This window comes from Vanellus vanellus (assembly GCF_965231255.1).
Source record: "Vanellus vanellus genome assembly, chromosome: 2".
NCBI classification, from domain to species: Eukaryota; Metazoa; Chordata; class Aves; order Charadriiformes; family Charadriidae; genus Vanellus; species Vanellus vanellus.
Genome location: NC_138906.1, coordinates 159,276,637 through 159,295,952, shown reverse-complemented (window position 1 = coordinate 159,295,952; position 19,316 = coordinate 159,276,637). Strand labels below are relative to the sequence as shown.

Below are 19,316 nucleotides of genomic sequence, written 5' to 3'. Positions count from 1 at the left end.
AGATGAGTGTGAGGGACTTGACGTCCTCACGTCCAAAAGTAAAGCAGCAAGTTCCTCTGGCATAAAGGCACAAAGCTTCTTCCAGAAACTATATATTTAACGTGTGTGAGTAAGCAGAGATGCTTGAAAAATTAAATCTTAGATATGTGGACAAGTAAGAATGTAGAGATTTGCTGATCATTTTTACCTGAAGCCTGATCAAGTGTCTGCTGGCCTCTGCGATGGGCTCAACAGAGGCAGACACAGGTGGCACAGGACATGGGAAGTGGGCAAGGGAACAGGAGGGAGGTTGGGGCAGTAGGAGAAACTACTCAACTAAAAATCAGTGCCTGAACTCATCCCACTTCTTGTCTGATGGATACTGGACTGAGGCTAGAAGAAGGGAAAATGTTTAGCTGGTTTGGAGTTGTTTTTTACCTTGTTGTGAAGCTTCAGTCCCGCTCTAGAGGTCAGGAAGCTGGCTTGTAGCATCACCTCTTCTCCCTCCTCCTGCATCTTCCCCTGTGCACCCTTCTCCTAAGCAAAATCCATGTCTCTAAAAAGAGAGCTATACTCCAGGCTTTTCTCCTTTTGAGAACTCCCAACAGCAACACAGCATTGACTTTAGTTACTTGTGCAAAGCAGCCAACTCTGTCCTTTCTCCTTGTGTGATATCGGAGAAATAAACTGAAGCTTTCCTGTCCCCAAAGTTGAGGGGGGGGGTTGCCTGGAGAGTTCAGCAAGTCTTGAAATATTGTAATCCAAGCCAAATTGCAGCTCGTCAAGCTTCCCCATCCAAACAGTGGATGCACCTATAAAGAAAACACAATTTTAACCTCTGGATCAGGAGAGACTGACAAACTTTCAGGTTTTAGACATGATTTCTGTTAGTATTAAAAGAACTGAAATGTTTACCCCCATGGGAGAGTGATATCTGGTTCACCCTTCAAGGGCTACCTTGACCTTGCAGTACTGATAGAACAACACCTTGGTCTTGCCCACAAATTCAGCCAACAGAAGGTACTGCTCAAACAGAGATGAACAAAGGATGTCAAAGAAAGCTGAAAAACCCTCAATTCTATTATCCTTGGAAGGTTTCAAGATCTCGATTTTTCTTTCCCATTCTAAATGAGTGCAGGGAAAAAAAAAAAAAGATTAAAAACCTTGAAATTTTCAAGGTTGCTAAATTCAAACTCATCTTGATTTGAAACACTTTGTTTCAACAGTTGGAAATTTTGCCTAAAGTGCCTTCTACGCTTTTCATTGTATCTTGCATTAGAAACAATGAGTCATTTCAAATACAAATCAAAATACAAACATAGTTGGAAAATTTAGATGTACAGTCATGAGCCAACCCTCTCAAAATGTTATTATGATTTTCTCAAAAAGTGGTATTTATTGAAGCTGACACTCCCAAGGGTGCATTCAATTTCAACATAGTGGCACATTACTGAAAAAATCCCACTCAGCTCAAATGCCGACAAAGGAAACATCAAGCTACTTGAATCAAACTAAATGGGGTTTAATATGCAATGCAATTGAGTGAGTTTTACATGCAAATTCTATTCTACAAGAATTTCTGTGCTCAACTACAGATTCATATAGACTAGCAAAATGACTATATTGCGTGTTGATTAATACTACAGCAAACATTGCTCCACTGGGTATAAAATACTGGTCCAACAAGGAGGCAGGAAAAATTCTTCATAAGTTTTGCCAAAAATAGGAGTTGTTTGTGTGCAGACAGAAACTACATTATGTGGAACTAAAGATTTTCAGAATCTCCAGGAGCTCCTGCCGTGGACACTCCAGAGTAAAAATGCTGAAAGTACATGCCTTCATCTGCTTTCAGGGAACATTTGAAAGAGATGGAGAATCAAGGTGATGGAGAGATCTACAAGGCCGCAGAAAAAGGAACTGGCAGCCCCATCTCACTAGGAACAGACCACAACTCCAACCCAGCATCCAAGGAGGACTGCCAGGGTAGGAGACACAGAAACCAGGTCTAGGAGGTAGCTGGGAATAACTTGTTAATTTACCCTCGTAAAAGAAGAGTTCTCTTTTAGCAGTGGGAAAGGGTGAAGAGCAGTACCACACAGATGGGTTCTGCATGTAGGAGATCATGGCGGAGCAACGGACATGACTTGAAACAATTCTCCTGCTACAACGGCATAGCAGAGATGGTACTCCTTTCAGCAGAAATCCAATCAAGCACAAAAGCCCCAATTCAACACCATCCTGTCATGGCTGGGAGCTCCTGAGACAGGTAACAGACATGCTGCCATCAACTCTCTCCCTCCACTCTCACAGCTGTATCAGCACGTGCTCACCAAGCGCCTTCAAGGAGCAACTGCAGAAAACACCTCGCAACAAAAATGCCAAAAGCAAGGTGAGGGAAGAGTATTTCTCTAACTGTAATTCTGATTCCTGCTTACAGGGCTCTTCAACCTGGCAAAGAGATTACTTACGGGAGGTGGAGGTATGACTGGTCTACATATTCAGAAATGAAAAGGTTGGCAACTTGTCCTTCTAGTATGAGAACAAGGATGCACCTAGCAAAGCAAGAGGTGGGATTGAAATCCCACAGTGAAATGACAGGCTGGCAGGAGAAGCAGGAGGGCTGGTCTACACTGCTGAAGAAACGCCTCCCTTAGGGGCGGAATATGGCACAGGAGGTACAAAGCCACCAAGGCTCAAACATTTTTGCTGGGGAAGCTGGGAGGGCTGGGTCAGGAAAGCTAAGAGAGGTGGATCACTTCATTGCCAAAGCAAACAAGGTCCTAACTGGTGTGGTGGAACCAAATGGCTCTGGCATTCCCTGGGAGCACAGGAAGGACGGCTAGAAGACAGGAACTGGAAACAGGGCCTAACCCATGGGGGTGGCAATACCATCCACAACTCCAGAGCAATGGGTCTCTATGACCACCTCTTGCTGCTTTCTGTATTTACATGTCAAGCATTTACATGCTACACTGTCTCTCTTGCTCCAAGACCTGCTGTGCTGTTTTGGGTGCCCCCCCAACACACATATCAAGCTGCTGCAGGCTTCTCTTGGGTTGTACAACCCTATTCATCCTGTCCATCTCCATCCCATGAATCACTGGACCAGGCCTGCTCCCTGCCATGTAACCAAACACACCTGACGGCCCATCCTTGGCCAGGTCATGATGCTGTGTCACACATTAGAGAGGAAGAAAGATGAATAGGATGAGATCTACACCTTTGGGCCATCCATCTCAGACACACCTACCACATCAACGTCTCCTCTCCACTGAAGTGCTTTGCCACACCCCAACCACACGCTTGCACCTTCTTCCCCCATTTTAATCTGGACAACCTCCAACATCACCTTACCACCCCTGGAAGGAGGTGATGCACTAGCCCTAATTTTGGGTGATGAGAGATTCTTTTATTCAGAGAACTTGTGGCTGTTGAGCACCTTTCAAGACTACTTGTCTACTTGCACCAACCAGACCACAAACTGGTCTGCTCTCCAAGATGTGCTCTCCATGACATCATTGAAAATTAGCCATCAGTAGAAGTCATTGAGGAAGATGGAGAAAGAGCAGTGTGGTGTGAGGAGCTCCAGTGCACACTAGGGTCGGGTACATACCAGAAGAGCTGTGACCGTAAATTGAGGGTTTACAATCTCAATAGGGCTACTAAGATGATTAGGGGATTGGAGCATCTTTCTTATGAGGAAAGGCTGAGGGAGTTGGGTCTTTTCAGTCTAGAGAAAAGAAGATTGAGGGGGAATCGTATAAATACTTATAAATACTTAAAGGGAGGGTGCCAGGGGGATGGGAACAGTCTTTTTTCAGTGGTGCCCAGTGATAGAACAAGAGGTAACGGGCACAAGCTTGAACACAGGAAGTTTCATCTTAACATGAGGAGGAACTTCTTTCCTTTGAGGGTGGCAGAGCACTGGCACAGGCTGCCCAGAGAGGTTGTGGAGTCTCCCACTCTGGAGACGTTCAAAGCCCACCTGGATGCCGTCCTGTGCAACCTGCTGTAGGTGACCCTGCTCTGGCAGGGGGGTTAGACTAGATGATCTCCAGCGGTCCCTTCCAACCCCTGTCATTCTGTGATTCTGTGATTCTGTGCAATGTGCAGCCTGGAAAGAGACTGCATGGCTCAGGACATCTGGAATTACGGAGCATTACCCTCAAGGCTGCCAGCGATATTCCCCTGGGCAGGGCATGATGCTGACACAGTGACATTAAAAGCACAGCTTCCAGTAGCATCCTGGCCGCCTGAAGCCCTGGCACGAGGCAGCCGAGCTGTCCCGAAGCCGACCCTCCCCAGGAGGAACACCGCATGCTGACAACCCTGGCACGGGGATTAGCAAGGCAGTGTTGAAGTGCTAAACACAAACACAACCGGGCAGTGAAACAGCTTCCCGCGAATAAGGGGACGGGCAGGAATACCTTTTCACACATCGGCTGCTGCGCAAGCGGAGCTTGCCCTGTTCTTGGCCGAAGTCAATGTTCAGACGGACAAATGTCTCGCCCACATGGCTGAGCTGCAACAGCACAGGTACACAATGACCTGGAACCAAGCAAACCTGGGGCGCAGCGCTTACAACAGGGGACAATTACATGCAAGACTACCTCCAAACGCCCTACCCGAATGGTAAAAGCAAGAGTAATTTGGGTTACGATCTGGATTGCCTTCCTCTCCCACGCTTCCTCGGCAGCTGGTTGTCCCTGCTTCTGCTGCTGTCTAAACTTCCCCCTCCTCCATTCCTGCCTTACTAATAAATTAGCATCACACATAGCAGCAGGGAGTAAAATGCACGAGCAGGGATGATGAAGGCACCGGCTTCCAACAGTGGCTTAAGCAGATGTGCTAAGGAAACATCTGGATGTTATTACCAAAAGGTTTTCTAGGTTCCCCATCAGATCAACACCTCTGTTTCCTCTGAGTCACTATACGTAAGAAACAACATAAAACTGGTAATAAAAGCGCCCCAACTGGAAATACAGTCAGCCCTCTGTGTCTAATGTCTGGAAATAGGCTAGCACCGACCCAAGCTCTCAATGGGGGCAGCCAACCCACGACGCCCAAGCGAGAAGCCTGGAGTTACACTCCGTAACCAGCAACAAGAGGTTTGGCTGGTATTGGGCCTGCAGGTTAACCATCTCCACAGTTACTCTCCATGGGAGAAAGCAATCCGTCAAGAGCTGAGGAGGTGAAAAAAGACTGCAGAACTCTGGACCCCCGTGGCACGCAGTCTGTCCTGTCCCACCACACGCTGGAGATACATCTCAGTATTATCTCCCTCTTGTGAACCGCTTTCCTTCCCCCAGCTCTGTAAAATACATTCCTAGCAGCTCTCAGCTATATAAAGATTTTTGACATGTGGCTAGTACAGTGAGAAAGGTTACACTAAAACTCCTTTCAGAATATAAACCAAGAAAAAAATACATCAAAAAGACTAATGAGACACTTGGCGCATTAAAGAAATAGCTACATGGAAACTTTTCAAACATCCAAGACCTACAGGACTGGCTGAGGTAAGAGGCGTAATTAGCCCAACGTGAGCTCGCAAGGCAGGTCCACAACGCTTGGATGCACAAATGAGGGATGTCACGTACCAGCAGAGAGGCCCTGTTATCTTTGGGCCTTGGGTTGGCACAGTCGATGGGAGTGCGAGGTTTAATACCTGGACCCACACTTCAAGAATAACGCTGGAAAAACTGGAGAGAGTTCAGAGGACAGCCGCAAGAACAAAACCAGGCTTGTACCAAGGAGCTCAAGGAAGTCAATCAAAGAGAAAGTTAAAAGGTACCTCGCAGCCTGTAAGTACCTGTCAGGAAGAGAGCTCTTCAGTCTACCAGACAAAGGCATAACAAGACCAAAGGTTGAAAGTTGAAGCTTGACAGAAACAAACCAGAAACAAAAATACCCTTTTTCAACACTGCAGGTAATTAACAGAGGGAAAAGTCCTCCAACTGGCATGGCCAATGATCCAGCACTGGCAAGTTTTAAAGTAAGATGGGATTCCACCTTGCCTCTCTTGCTCCCCCAAAAAAGCAAGTCTGGGTACATCCACAACTGCTGAACCCAGAGTGGAAACTAATTCAAGGAATCTCTGTTACACAGCAGCTCGGACTGAACAAGCACCACGACCTTAAAACCTAGAAATCAATGAGGTACAAAGAACGAGAGGCCAAATCATCAGTGGTTGGGCCCCGCCAGCGCCAGAGATCCCTGCCCCATCTCCAGATCCTCTGCACCTCATCGCTACCAAGACATGGATTTTGCCAAGGAGCAGCAGAAGCACCAGATCCCCGCCAGAAGCAGCAAAGCGAAATGCTGTTAAACCAAGAAACTCACACTGATTTATTTTTTTTTTTTTTTTGCACCTAAGGAACTGGGAAAAATCACAACCAGACAAAAGCAAGTAAAAAAAAATACACCGACGGGGCAGAAACAAAGCGCAGTATGAGAAATAAGTTTTTTATAGTGAGAACAATCATTCACCAGAACAACCTCCCAGGGACGTGGTGGAGTCCCCATCACTGGAGGTTTTCAAGATGCAACTGGACAAGGTACTAAATAATCTCATCTAGGCTCCCTTTCCCATGAAAGACTGGACCAGGTGATCTTTCAAGGTCCCTTCCAACCTGGGCTGGTCTGTGACTATACAAAAGGCACACAAAACTTTCCTGTTGTTTGTTTTGTTGTTTTTTTTTTTTTTAAGGTATTTAGATTCTTTTTCAAGTCAGAAAGATTTTTTCTCAAGCAGTTTCCCAGCACACGTATTTCCTTCCCCTCCCTGGGAGCTGAGGAGATGGGACAACCACAGCTCTCCACCGCTCGCCATCGTTTGGAGGGCTCTCCCTTCAATTAGCTTTCTGGCAGAGCTGGCTGCAGACATTTGGCAGCCAGATTTAGCAGTGGGTGCAGAAATGGAAATAAAATAGAGCAAGGAATCACTTTCCCCAGATGCTTACGCCAGAAATCCCCATCATGGAGCATGGTCCTCCCATACTGGGCGGTGGGAAGAAGCCAGGGATGCCTCTGCAGGTGTCAGACCACAGCGGGCAAGAGGACAGTCATTTATCAGAGCAGGGTTACTTTCTAAGCTTGTTAAAACAGCAGTTAAAAGCAGTGGAGACCAGCTGTGTTTTGACACCATTCATTAATTCCTGCTTTTGAAATTTCAGCGGTTATTGGTAGTTTTTCTGGACAAGTTACCTGAGGGCTGCTGGGCTTCTCCGCTTTGGATGCAGCTAATGTGTTCTCCCAGACACGGCTGTGATTTAGCCGGGAGCTGCGATGCGCGCAGACTGGCCCTCCAACCTGATGTACAACACACCGGACCAGGAGCTTTCTTCTCTCCTTCCCTGTGGTCTGGCTCATGGCAGCAGCAATTTAATTAGCTTGTGCCTCAGTGCCCCATCTGCTAATGGTTTGCTCTCTCACGCAGCGGCCGTGAGGATAAATATCAAATCATGCCTCCGGGCTGGAGATGATGTTCAGGAGGATCATATAGAAGAGCACAGGCAATACGGCAGACTGCCCGTCTTCTCAGCAAATCTGCAGCTCCCTAAAACTCAGAGGTGGCAAGGGGATGGTTTGGGGGTGCCAAATTGGCATCTCTGATGCCTCTAAATCAGGGGTCAGTAGAGCAAGTGGGAGATGCAGTGCCAGCGATGACTGAGATATGAATCAGAGCTGGGTGCGTTTGTAAAAGCAGCTGTTGAAGAAAACCCATTAATTTCTGCTGATCCATGCTCCTCCAAGCTAGTTTTACATGACATTAATACAGGTGTTTTGAAGTCAACTCGGCTTGAATGCTGGGAAGCCCACAGGATTACAGAACTGTTTCTTCAGCATCTGGCATTAGAAAGGTTCTAAATATTTTAATAAGGAGATTTACTTCTGACCACGCTTGGCCTTAATGGCTTAGGAAGAGGGTGGGGAAGAAAGGGTGGAAGTGGGAGAGCTAATTAACCCATACTGGGAATGGAGGCCTGCCAAAACTGTCTCCAGCAGCAGCAATAATGACACGTCATCATCATCATCAAAAAGAAAATCACCAAAATCCCCGTCAATGTTATGATAAGGCTGGCAGGAGGCCAGTTTGGGATCTGAACGATGCAGACGATCGTGTTGACCTGATCGCCCCTACGACTGTTTCGGAGGAGGAGAAGAACCTACTCTCCTCCAAAGAGAGGACACAGCTCTACTTAAAAAGTTTTCAGCATGACACATAGCATATAGAGCTTCACCGGCTCTGCTGGCGGAGAGAGCTATGCTGTCTTGGGCTTCTTTCTTTCTTTCAAACATGAACCTCACCAAGTAACACCATGCAACTTCATCCAGACCCACGCTCACTCTAAAGACATGCAGTCTCTCAAGATTTGGCACACTTCTCAAAAGCTGCAGCTTGTGGAGTCCTCTGAAAATATAAACATCAAAATGTTGCCTTTCTTTCTAAGCAGGGGAGAGACTATCTGAATTTTATAGATTGGGAAGTGTTTATAAATCACAAAAAATATTTAAAAGTCATGGATATGTTAAAGTAGTCTTTAAATATCTAGCTTTATGTACACATGCACATGCATATTATGCACACACACATACTTTTAAAATCTGTTGTCTTTTTATACCTTGCCGATGTAGAAATTTTTCACTCGGAGGGTGGTGAGGCACTGGAACAGGTTGCCCAGAGAAGCTGTGGAAGCTCCATCCCTGGAGGTGTTCAATGCCAAGCTGGATGGGGCTTTGAGCAACCTGGTCTAGTGGGAGGTGTCCCTGCCCATGGCAGGGGGGGCTGGAACTAGATGATCTTCAAGGTCCCTTCTAACCTAAACCATTCTATGATTCTATTATTGTCACACCTTAATTTTTCTGTCCACACGGGCTGAATGAGCATAAGGAGGTCCATGGCCACAGACTAAAGGCACTTGAGCTGAACAAATGAAGATCCCAACTCTGACAGGCCAAAATGCCCATTAATGTTAAGCACATTTAGGCTTCCAGGTTCCCTTTGTGCTTCACAATTCCAGGATTTTCACATCTGCCAGGTTCCTCTAAGCCACAAAACCATGTCCCAGGACATGGTCCCTCACTGCATCCTCTCTCAGAAAGCTGAAAAGCCCCAAGGATGTAAATGCCCTGGTCCAGCCCTTCCTGCAAACAGAAACCAAATCCCAGCTCCTGGGTGGTTTCTATGAAGTTTTCATCATCGTGGTGTTGGTTCACGGTTGTGCATTTGCAATACCTTCCCTCACTCCGGTCTCTTCTTCCCTCAGAGTTTAAAATGCACGGCCCTACTGTGATAGCAATGGGATTAAGAGAGAGACCTAACCAGTGGCAACAAAAATCAAGGAGCTGCTCCTGCTCCCTAAGAAGCCTGGATGCTGCAGTCAAAATCCAGCCTCCTCCAGCCCCGGACCTGCACGTGGCAGCTGGAAAATTCAGGGGGAGCTAGGGATGTGAATGAATCCCAAGCACAAATACAGGCTTGGCAGGAAATGGATCGAGAGCAGCCCTTGAGGAGAAGGACCTGGTGGATTGACAAGAAACTCAACGTGAGACAGCAATGTGCGATTGCAGCCCAGAAGGCCAACCGTATCCTGGGCTGCATCAAAAGAAGCATGGCCAGCAGGTCAACGGAGGTGATTCTGCCCCTCTACTCCACTCTCGTGAGACCCCACCTGCAGTACTGCATCCAGCTCTGGAGTCCCGAACATAAGGACATGGACCTGCTGGAGTGAGTCCAGAGGAGGGCCACAAGGGAGATGTGAGGGCTGGAGCACCTCTCCTATGAAGACAGGATGAGAGAGTTGGGGCTGTTCAGCCTCGAGAAGAGAAGGGTCTGAGGAGATCTTATTGCAGCCTTCCAGTACCTAAAGGGGGCCTACAGGAGAGCTGGGGAAGGACTTTTTATTAGGGCATGTAGTGATAGGACGAGGGGGAATGGCTTTAAACTAGAAGAGGGCAGGTTTAGATTGAACATTAGGAACAAAATTTTCATTTTGAGGGTGGTAAGGCACTGGAACAGGTCGCCCAGAGAGGTTGTTGAGGCCCCATCCCTGGAGGTGTTCAAGGCCAGGCTGGACGTGGCCTTGGGCAACCTGGTCTAGTGGGAGGTGTCCCTGCCTATGGCAGGGGGGTGGGAACTCGATGATCTTCAAGGTCCTTTCCAACCTAAACTATTCTATGATTCTATGATTCTATGAACTATTGGGGTTACAAAGCACAGGAATCACTTCCTAAGACTTTAAGGACCATTGGGTCACCCAGACTGAATCTTGCGTCAGGAAGGTCACGAGTTTCACTCATTTACCTTTGATTTGAGCTGTACTGCCAGTGTTTGCCTAAGCCCCTCCTCCCGGGGAGGCATGCAGGCTCCATGCAAAGATCTCAAGATATGGAAATGGTAACTCACCTTTTTGATGGCTGCCTCAAATACTTAAAAGCCTTTGGTATTTAAAAAAGGCACTTTAACTCTGATTTATCTGCATTGCATTTGCGGCCTGGAGTGCCTGTGATATAGCTGCTGGCTGTGGGAGGTGCTTTGCCCGGTGATTTCCTCCACTGTTCACAAAATCCTTCTCCAGGAGAAACCCTGGGGCATCTCCGCTCTTTTCCCCTGCAGACAGCCTGTCTTCTGCCCCCACCCTTTTTTTTTATTTATTTCTAATCGCCAAAGGAGAAGAGGAGCTTTCAAAGGATTTAGCACAAGTGCCTGGCAGGGGATCGCTGCTGCGGGTGGCTGGGGGTGACACCGCTGGAAGGAGAGGGGAGGAACGGAAAGGGAGGGCAGAGCAAAGGCTTTCATCCCCATTGTTTCCATTCCAAGGTGAATCCACGCATTTCTCCACACCCACTTCCCCCCCCCCCACACCCGGTTTCCAAACGCCTCCTGCTTTCTACCAGCTCCTCCATGTACTCACACATATAAGGATGCCCTTCCCCAAACATCCTCCTCGGATGCCTCAGGACCACAAACTCCTGTGACCCCGTGCCATTCTCCCGCAGCCTCTCATTAATAACAATTATTACCCAAGTTACTAAACCTTCTCCTCGGTACTCACATCTCAAAGGGCAATTCTAACCTGGCCGGCTAAGCAGCACTCACCACCCAGCAGGGAAACCTGGCCTAAAGAAGATGCTCATGGTCACACCTTCCCATAGAAACAGGGATCTCATTCCGGTATCCAGAGCCGCATCCAGAGAGCGAGCTCCTCCTGTCAAGCCTGGCTGCCGTCTGCAGCATCTTCACCCCACTTGCCAGGGCACAAGTTTCGAGAGCCTTCCACCATTGCTTCAGCGCTTCCACAGAAAACACTCTTTGGTATTCAAAAGGTTTATTTTAAAAATGCATTTGTTTATCTCTACGCACAGATTCATTTCCAATTTATGTCAGCATAATAAAAACCAAAACGCAAAACAAACACAGAAAAAGGAGCCCGCCTGACTTGGAAGCCTAAAAATAGACCTGCGTATCGCAAATAGTGAACTGTCAGGTAAAGGCTGCGGAGTGAAGGTTCAGATGAATAATGTGTTTGTTTTTCCTGCTTCGATACTTTCCTGCTGTTATAACCGTACAAATAAGTCAGCGCACGCTAATTACTCTGATGACAATTTCCTGGGAGCTGATACTTAAGTATCAGGCCAAATTTATTCCCGAGCACCATGGACTAAGTCCTCCCCATGCACTCCCAAACTAATAAACAGCCCAGCTGCCAAATCGCCCCGTCCTTTCCTTCCTCGCCGCAGACCCAGCGCTGCCAGCGTGGTCCCACTCCTGACCCCTACACCGCCTCTGAGCAAGACGTCGTTCCCGACGAGCCCGGAGAAAGCCAAGATGCTAAGGTAGAAGATGGGTCCAGCAGCGCCTGAACCTGAACTTATCTCCTTCAAGGTGTTCAATGTATGTACAAATTGTGGTTCCCAAGTGGTATCCGTGCACTAAAACGGGCTTAATCTTGGGAGCCGAGAGTAGAAGCGCATTTTCTGCAGGGCACACGCATTAAGAAAGAAAGGATGGGAAGGGAAACGTCTGGGAAGTGTTTTTATAAGGCACCCAACAAACCAGTCTCAAGCCCCCTTTAGCTCAAAACCATCCCACAAGGCTCTCAGCGTTTATATTCATGGGTGAACTACATCAAAGAACCGCCTAAACAATGCCTGTGGTTTCTGCTGCTTTTTTTTTTTTTTTTTCCCGCTTGGTATTTATACAGCCACGGATTTGCACTGCAATTCGGTCAAACGCATTAGAGCAAAGCTGAAGGGAGGAGAGAGGAGAGGAAAAAAGCCCCGTACCCTGTGTTACATCCCAAATGGCACCGAATTCCTGTATAAATCTTCAGTGCAACCCCAACCCAGATGCGGGCCGTTTGCTGAACAGGCAATCCAACCCCAGCACCCTCCTTTGTGGGGGGGTGGGGGGGTGTCATCCTTTCAGGGTCTTTTCTGGGGGATGGTTGGCTTGCTCTGGATTTATTGTATTATCATTCTTTTCTGCTTTCACTGCACGCCAAAGGGTTAAGCGACCTTTCAGATCCTCCCTGGATGCAACTCCATGCGTAACAAGAAAGCTTCCAGCCCAGTGAAAACAACTTGAAAGAAGGGCAGTGACCCAGCCACAGGCTTAAGTTTCGGGTCACAACACCCCTGCTCAAAACCATCCGTCTTCCTCTGGCCACAAGTTTGCAGTGAGTCACCTCCTATTAAAGCCATTCGTCTCCAGGATTTACAGGAAAGCACCTTTTTGGGACCTAGCTGTTGTTAGCACCCTCTCTCGTACCTGGGACGAGAGCTGTGAGCTAGCGAGGGACGCAGCAGATACCCACTGATGCAGCATCCCCTTGCATCCCGTAATAAGTGCTAAAACCACATGGGCCATAAGAAAAAAAGTAAAAATTAAAAAAAAAAAAAAAAACTGCAATAGTGAGCTTTGGTTTCATTTACTCTCAACTTCTTTTGAGGAAAACTTCGCGAGGAAATGGATGTTTATAACTCCTGTCAACCTGGACACATGCAGACCACATTGCAGGGCAGAATCAAAGCCATTTGGCCAGCACAGGAGCATCACGCTGCTCCGTTAAAAGCCCCGGATCAAAGAAAAGAGAAGGTTTGTTGTTCCCGCACACTGCGCCGGGGGAAATGGTGCATGCCACGTGCTGGAAGAAGGCTGCGGAGGGGAAGGATGTGCCCCCTCACCCCTTTTCCAAAAGGAGCTCCCCTTGGGCCGGTTAGAAATAATCACTTGCTGGACCACAGCATCAGGGATGGGTGGCTCCATCTCCGCACTGCAGCGAGGATGCTGCCAAGCAACCCACTGCTGAGAAAATCACCAGCTAAAGGTTCAATACCCAGCTCCACGTGAGCTGTACAGAAATACGGCTGCTGGGAGGGGGATCTTAGCTTACCTGGGGCAAGAAGGACAAAAAAGGCCAGTGTGGGCATCCAGCCCTGAGCCTGGCACTCGGCCCAGCTCCTCACACCCACCAGGGGTGGTCTTGCTCTGGCCCGATGCTGATGGAGGGTATCAGGATGGGACGCAAATAACGAAAAAGATGAGGATGTGAAAAGAAATACCGAAAACTCTCCCCACCTCTCCACCACTTTGTGCTGTTAACTCCAGAAGCAAGAGGGTAAAGGAACAAACCGCACGTGCAGGTACTTGGATGTGGAGACTTCCCCATTTATCATCGTCAACCAAACCGCCGCGTGGAGCCGGGCAGAGCAGAGGGGCCGAAAGCCTGAGGAGGTTCCCGGTTCAGCTGCAACTCCCGAAGGTTTTCATGCGATTACGCCTGTGATTCTCCCCCACAAGCTTTTTGGCACCGGGACCAACCCATGATATTGTTTCCATTCGTTCCTTCCTCTCAGCTGTGCCAGCACATGCCGGTTTGCCATGCAAGACCACGAACTGGATCGGGGAACCGAAATCTAAAAAATAACAACTCAGGGGAGAGAAAAAATAGAGAGTTGCATCAGCTGGATGGGTTCCCCGTCGCGAGCGGGTTCAGCGACATCCTTTGCTGTCGGCAGCCTGAAATGGTTTCGGGCGCAGCAGTGCAGAAGGATGCCCGGATTTCACAGTAACGCTGTTCAGCTGCCGAAGGGATGAGCCACCCAACATGGCTTTATTTTTAGAGACTAGCCATATTTATGTGCGCTAGCCAAAAAGTGGACTGAATTTGGCTAAGTGATCCCATTTTTCAGCTGACTGGTTTACCGTACCATCCCACAGCACCGCATGAACCAGCCAGAAATATCGGCTGCAAACCCAAGACAAGCTAGTGCTGACTAGGTGCTAAAGAGTGAAATCCACAGCTGAAGCTCGGTATATACTGGGGACAACACAGGCACAAGCTAAAACACCATCAGAAGACATGAAGACTTCACCAGTCCCCCTGAGCAACAAGCAGCGCAGGAGTAACGAGGTGCTGATCCCTTCAAGTGCAGTTATCTTGTGCAGCCTGTGGGACAGCCTCATGTGGGACAGATACGTGTATTTATTTTATTATTTGCTGAATGTGTTCACGCTATGTCCCCAAAAAAATGCAAAGATGTCCTTCGATGGCCCAGAAAAGCACATCCTATGAGAAGATGCAAATGAAACCCGTGCTTTGCCTCTGCAGCCGGCTCTGAGACCAACACATCCCACTCTCCAAGCACAGGCACAGGCAGCGTCTGCATTCATGAGCAATGGACTTCAAAGAGGATGTGGACCTGCTGGAACGGGTCCAGAGGAGGGCCATGAAGATGATGAGGAATGGAGCACCTCTCCTGTGAAGACAGGCTGAGAGAGTTGCGGTTGTTCAGCCTGGAGAAGAGTCCAGGGAGACCTCATAGCAGCCTTCCAGTATCTGAAGGGCACCTACAGGAAAGCTGGAGAGGGACTTTTTACAAGGGCATGTAGTGACAGGACGAGGGGTAATGGCTTCAAACTGGAGGAGGGGAGATTTAGATTAGATATCAGGAAGATGTGGGGACAGGATTGCAGCGTTACACCCAGTAACCCCAGTAATGCTGGGTGCTGCCAAGCTGGGAACCATCCCCGTGGAGCTTCTGAAACCCATCTCTCTCCACTGGGTTTGGGGAGGGAACAACACCACACTTCTTGGCTCTGGCACTCATCGCCACCCCTCTTTTTCTAGCAAAATAGCCAGTCTGGGGTTTTGAGCTACCCTGGGGCCACCACCTCTGGGACGACCCTGGAGGACAGCAGCACCAGACCTGAGGGCTGTGACTTCTGCCCCTGAGATGTCTTTCACCACCACAGAGTGCATGGGGAAACTCAGGGCAAGGGGTGAGACTGCCGACCCTGAACCACAGGGCAGCTTTGACGGGTCACCCACCCAGGGGTCCAGCAGCACAGCCCACCGCACGCAGGAAGGGCTTGGCCATGGCAGGGCACCGTCGCCGTGACGGCGTTAATCACCGCTCCGCGCCACCCAGGGCTGCCAGCCAGGGCGAGCGCCGGTGAGAACAAGCCCCAGGGAAGAAACCCAGCTCTGCGTCCTGGCTTTGCAGCCCGGCTGCTACGCGGCGAAACAAAACGAGAGGTGCAGCTCACCCTCTCCTAAGCATACGCCCTTCCTAATGAGAGTCGACCCAGGAGCTATGCGGGAGTCGCGCCCATTCCCAGGCAGGCTCCAACGCCACCGAGAGCCAACGCCGGAGCCAGGCAGCCTCCGAGAAAAGAGACACGAGTTGGAAATTTTTGCTTTGATGCCGGCTCGCCAGCCAGCCCCAGCACTGGGGAGGAGGAGGAGGAGGAAGGATTGCCGGCGCTCGCCCTGCTCCCCGGCGTGTGCGTACACGCGGGGCTGTACGTGGCGGATCTCAGCCGGAGATCCCGGAAGAAGGATGCAGCAACCGCTGACCAAGCATGGAGTCACCAGCTGTGCCCTGCCTGATCGGTCAACGTGCAGCCGGCACGGCCCGAGCCCCGACGTGGCAGCCGACCACCCGCCGCCGGACAAGAAAGCCCACGGAGGAGGGCTGGCACGGCAAGGATGCTATGAAAGGACCGCGTCGTACGACCGTGCATCAGCCAAAGATGTCGGTAGGAAAAACTCCATTATCTGCAGTTAAATCTGGGCAGAGCACAGTGCCAGGACCTCTCCTCATCCTGAAGAGGTTACGTTCCAGGAGACACAAATATTTTTTATCAGCCTTGCCGCTGCTGTTAGCGCAGTAATGATGTCAAGCAACACCCGGCAGCAACAGCAAGGTTCAGGGCCTTGCATTAACCGCAGCCTTGATCTAGCTCTAGAAAGCCAACGGTAGCAACGGGATCAGAATAAATACGAAGGTGATATGATGAAAAAGATTTCTCAATCAAGTTCCTGACACTTGCATCCCTTTCCTTCCCCCACCCCCTCTCCTATCTCTTTTAATTCGCTTCCATAGATCTCAAGGCACTTAAAAGGCTACTTAAGCGCTGTTAGCATCGTCATCCCGATGGAGAAACTGCAATTCGGAAAGGTTGAGCAACCCATCGCACATTGCCCAACAACCCGCTGGGAGAGGAGAAGGCAGGACTGGTTTAGCACAAGTCTATCCATCCCACCACGCTGCCTTGCTGCAGGGTACAAGTTACCGGTAAGCGAGCCGGGGCGGTTACGCGGCACCGCCGTATTTCCCAGGGTGAGGTGTGTCCTACCGTCGCACAGGGTGGAAAGCAGTGGCCATGGTCCGAAATACATGACTTGTTTCTTTTCTTCCTTTTTTTCTTCCCCTCATCAGAAATGAGCTGTTTTTAAAGCTCAGGAATGCTGACTTTCTAGAGAGAGCAAGGGCTGTCCGAGGAGATGGCAGGCGTGCCTCAGTTTCCTCATCCATGAAATAAGATTGATGCCTGCAGGTGTTTGCAAGCAAAAAACACCAAAAAGTGCTGAGGACTTCTGTTCTGTTACCACTGTCCAGTCTCAAACCCAAGGTTCAGGATAAACAACTATGCGCCAGGGTGACTGGGAGAGGGCATTTCAGAGAAACTGGAGATACATGGTATGGTGGGGACCTCACCATACAAAGTCCCCTATCAAAGCAAACAGGACCTTACAGTTGCCCAAGGGTTGCAAAGCTGGATCCTTCCAGCAGCAGCAGGCACAAAGCCCAGGGGCTGCGGCTGTGATGGTGCTCAACTGTTTGATCTACCGTGAGAACACCCCATGGTCAGCAGGTCCACCCTGACTGGCAGACCACGAAGACGTAAGATGAAGCGAAGTATTTCTATTTGCCATACTTATTCTCCAGAGTGCTGTGAAGCAACACTTCTTAATTCTGGGGATGTGAATGTGCCAGGTGGAGAGAGAAGCCAGAAATGTCTCTCACCTTTCCATATACTTATCTGCTCTTCTTCAATTCTTCCACTTGCTCCACTGACCCCATCTTGTCCATCCCATCCCCTCACCTTCCTCATCATTTGGCCTTCTTGTAACCTCTTAAATTATCATACAAATGAACAATTAAAGGATTATCATCATAGCAACTGAGAATGCTACGTCTAAAGGTTACGCTTCCAGAGAAGTCCACCAACTTGACCAAGAGGAAACTGGACGGGAGTCCAGTACCAGTGATACCCATGACCAAAAATGAGCCTGATACAGAGCATGGAGGACCACCTCTGCCCCAGCTGTTGCTGTACAGCTATGGACCACAGGCATGATGCAGCTTGGCCTAAAATCCAGAGTACTGAAGCACTGCACCTGAGCATCCCAAACATGGGGCTGCTACGCAAAGCTCTCCACTGCTCTACTCTGCATCACCCAGTCCTGCTGGGAAAGAGGGTTTAAGTAAAATTTCACAGTACGAGTGCAATTGATAGACTTTGTCCAAATGCATCCCAGCCGTTGAAGCACGACTAATTTCATATCGTCTTTTTGGCACAGGCTGTCTCCTCCGCGGCACCGTGCAGCATGAGAAACCTTGAGGTCCCCAGCTGATTGCTGGTCCCCAGCTAACTCACTGAATTAGGCTGCTTCCATTCTCATTACAGACCCTTCAGAACAGCATCCTTTAAACACAGACCTCCATGCTACCTTCAATAAAACCTTTTATGTGTCTCTGTCTCTCAAATTCGACTGTATCAGCTTCTTCTATTCGGCCAACAGTGCTATCCGACCCGCATCGCTCACTTCTGCCGGCAAACTCTCCCGCCGCCCAGCCTGGGCATCCACAGCTAACACGTAACATTCGTCTCCTCATCACGGATCCAGCGATACCAGTTTCCCCAACTTCCCAGGCCCTTTATGTGAAACTCCAGCAGCGGAGCCGAGAGCGGCGACGGCAGCAGCTGCCGCAAGCAGCCGGGTCGTGCACAGCACCGCATTCCTCCCCTGGGAACGGGCAGCGCGAATAAACCTAAAATCCGATTTTATTGCATCTTTCAAATTCTTAACAAGCCAACAAAAATTACTGCTGCCTTCTCTTTTTTTTTTTTTTTTTAATTTATGATGTTTAAAGTGACAAGGATTTTTAAAATCAATAGTTTACTTTTACATGCCAGGATATTGGTAGATGCATCTGGGGACAGTTAATCAGAGGCACTAAAGAAAATAATAATAATAATAATAATAATAATAATAATAATAATAATAATAATAATAATAATAATAATAGAAAAATAAATTCCTCAGCAGGATATACAGGAGTTAGGGAGTGATTGTCCTCCTCCTCCCTGCCTGGACTCATGAGCAGAAGAGCATCCACTGGTCTCGCTTGCCCATGCCGGCAGTGGGGCAGCGCTGCCCAGGCAGGGTGGCCCAGGGCTGGGAGGACAGCCTCTTTGGGAAGGAGGTAGGAGACATTCAAACCTCAGCCGAGACCATTTGCAGGGCTGAGGGCTTGCTGGGGAGGAGGCGCCGGCAAGCTTTCCCTCCCTGGCAGAGCTGATACCAGGAGGAGCACCAAAGCCTTTTTGGAAGCAGGCAGCTGCCCGTGGCAGAGGAGCCTGGGAAGCGGTGGGATGCAGGGTGGGATGCAGGGCAGAACGCAGGGCACATCCCACAGGGAAGGACAGCCTTGCTCCAAAACATCAACCTAAGCTCGTTCCCGGCTCCAGCCCTCCTTCCCAGCCCTGTGCCACACACACATCTGCGCGGGGAGGGCCGGCGGCGTGGCGGAGAGCCAACTCAACGACTCAAGAGGTGCAATTATCATTAAAGCCAAGCAGGCTGGAGCAGGGGAGAGGAGATGCCTCCCTGCCAAATGAATAGGTTTAACGCCGCTCGAATTCCTGCATTCCTCTGCCGCAGCGTAGTGAATAAACCCTCACAAACTGCTAAAAAACGAGGTGGTTTTGGTTAAGCCGTGCGAGCGTGCGGGTGTGTGTTTTGTAACCTTACACCTTTGCAGAC

At 49.2% G+C, this 19,316-nt stretch overlaps 1 long non-coding RNA gene across 1 annotated transcript in view; it reads right to left on the bottom strand.

Annotated features, from left to right (window-relative positions):
- Nucleotides 1–572: 572 nt before the first annotated feature.
- The window catches only part of LOC309686845, a 65,347-nt gene continuing 46,603 nt past the window's right edge, over nt 573–19,316 (bottom strand). Inside the window, exon 3 of the long non-coding RNA XR_014270588.1 lies at nt 573–791. This is a non-coding gene — a long non-coding RNA (uncharacterized lncRNA). The remainder of the gene's footprint in view (nt 792–19,316) is intronic.